Source organism: Ischnura elegans, chromosome 3, assembly GCF_921293095.1.
Source record: "Ischnura elegans chromosome 3, ioIscEleg1.1, whole genome shotgun sequence".
In the NCBI taxonomy this organism is placed as follows: domain Eukaryota; kingdom Metazoa; phylum Arthropoda; class Insecta; order Odonata; family Coenagrionidae; genus Ischnura; species Ischnura elegans.
Window position 1 is genome coordinate 18,225,273 of NC_060248.1, and position 2,283 is coordinate 18,227,555.

General features: G+C 35.4%; 1 long non-coding RNA gene across 3 annotated transcripts; it reads right to left on the bottom strand.

Moving 5' to 3' along the window:
- Window positions 1-340: 340 nt before the first annotated feature.
- Window positions 341-1,219, bottom strand: LOC124154971. Of its 3 annotated transcripts, XR_006864076.1 has the most exons (3): window positions 1,202-1,219; window positions 957-1,127; window positions 341-482 (listed from the first exon to the last, which is right to left on the bottom strand). It is a non-coding gene; the product is annotated as an uncharacterized LOC124154971 (long non-coding RNA). The 3 variants fall into 3 exon arrangements; XR_006864077.1 differs by lacking the exons at window positions 957-1,127; window positions 1,202-1,219 and adding an exon at window positions 795-938; XR_006864075.1 differs by lacking the exons at window positions 957-1,127; window positions 1,202-1,219 and adding an exon at window positions 660-938.
- Between the last annotated feature and the right edge of the window lie 1,064 nt (window positions 1,220-2,283).

A 2,283-nucleotide genomic window follows, 5' to 3' on the forward strand; every position in this document is an offset into this window, starting at 1 on the left:
AACATTCAAAAGGAAAAAGTTCTGTTCATCCAAGTTATCATTATAGGTCAGTGTATAGAATACCCAACAACACTTATACCATGATCCCGAAAAAATCAGAACTATGTAATTGTGTTTGTAGTTAATAGAATAATATCTTCAAATAAATGGATTGTACTAAACATCAATTCCATACTTAAAATCATCAACTTCTAAATATACTGATATTCCTCCTGATGTAAGATCCTAATAAAATCCTTGCAAACCTGAAATACAATTAAAAAGACTATCGGAAACAGTACATATTACATAATTTCCAAGGATTGCAGATTGCAGTAGTCTCACACATTATCCAAATATGTAAAATAAAGTTGAAATGCCATTCACCATTACCATATGCCTGCAAAATGACAAGTTCACAGCAATGCATAAGGCCTCATATACTCCAATAGCATATACCAGTTCATGCCATTAGAATGTATTTTCCAGTTCCCAAACTCAACCTAGAAAGAATAAAAATATTTAGCTCAAAAAAGGGTGGGAAAACTAAGCACATAATCATTATTGAAATAAGTTCTAACACTCCCACATGAAAAAGACATTTCCTATTTTCAGAAAGAAGTTATGTCTCAGATATTAATCAAATTTAAGAATAAAGTCAAAATGTCATTTAACATTACATTAGCCTGATACATGAAATCCTGATCATAGCAACAAGTATTCTATCATGTTCTCAAGTAACTCAAGCCCATTAATGCCAATAATGAAGAAGTTCCCTGTTGTTCTCTGCAACCCAAAATTTAAAAAGAAATTACCCAAAAGGGGAAAACTGGGCAAATAATTAATAAATCAGTAACATTTCCCCCTCTTATTGACCATATAACACAGCTACTTCCACCTGGAAGAAAAAAATAAGGATTAGAATAACCTTGGAAATACATACTATAGAAAGGGCTATGAAAGAATCATTTACTCACACATGTGTTCTCCTGAGACATCTCCTCAAACTTTTTCAAAAGTGTTTCCCGTGACACTCTCACTTGCTTCCTTAAAATCTACAGATATCAATCCGCAATTCACATCATTTTGAAAGGTCCTATCAGTAGCATTTCCCCCTCTTATTGACCATATAACACAGCTACGTCCGCCTGGAAGAAAAAAAAATTGAATAACCTTGGAAATACATATCAATGAAAGGGCTATGAAAGAATCATGTACTCACACATGTGTTGTCATGAGAAACTTATCCAGCTTATTTCATCATGGTTTCAAAAGATTATCGGACTTCATCAGGTACATTAAAGATTTTACAAATAACTGCAATAAATGAATATACATCAGAACATTAATTAGAATAGGATGGATTCCAAACTCAATCACTGATTTTAAGTCAGCAAATGCTGCACGGAGCAAATGCATTCCAAATTGAGCAATTAGACTCAGACAATTAACAATGACAAGACAATCATGGATGTAAATAACTGAAGCATAAAGCCTGTTAAATTGTAGGAAGTAGTTTTACAAATCCAGTAGAATACCGCGCCCATGTGTTAATTTTAATGGATATATTATGGGTTGAAATGCACTATAGATACAGGGTGGGGTACAGACATAATGGGTATTAAATGAAACGAAATGATTAATACCGAGCTAAATGCAGGAGATTACCCCGAAAGGAAAGATATGGTGCATCTCAATATGCAGTCAAACTATACTAATAATGTTGCATTGATGGAGAGAGAAATAAATCATCCAGGCTCATCATAATCACATTCTTATATTATAATTCACTACAATCTCCACGGTTAAGTTAATCACAAAACTGTATCTATATTCACAAAAGTCATATGAGTGTGCACTGATCATTAAGAGGGATAGTTATAATATGTATATTATCATCCTGGAATAAGAATAACTGTTCTTCAAGTACCTAGTTCATCAATAACCATTGCACCAGGCTGCTAGAAAACACAACATATAAAAACCATTATAAAAAGTATACCAAATGCCAGGGGCCTAAGTCTGTAACTTCGTTTTCTCCCGAGTTGGGAGAAAAGAGACTCGTGAAGCTCCAGTTTCATCCAACTGAAGTCTGTAACGGTAACGGAGAAAACTTTCTCCCAGTAACGGAGACTCTGACTCTCCTGGAGAGTATCTTTCTCCCGACTTAAGTCCGTAACGCGATTTGGAGAAACTGACGCGCTCTGGACGGGAGCTTGGGAGTCACCCGCCCGGGACCCGGCGATTCATTTTCTCCATAGGAGAAACGAGGAAAATACCAATGGCGGACCGTTGTGGGCGATC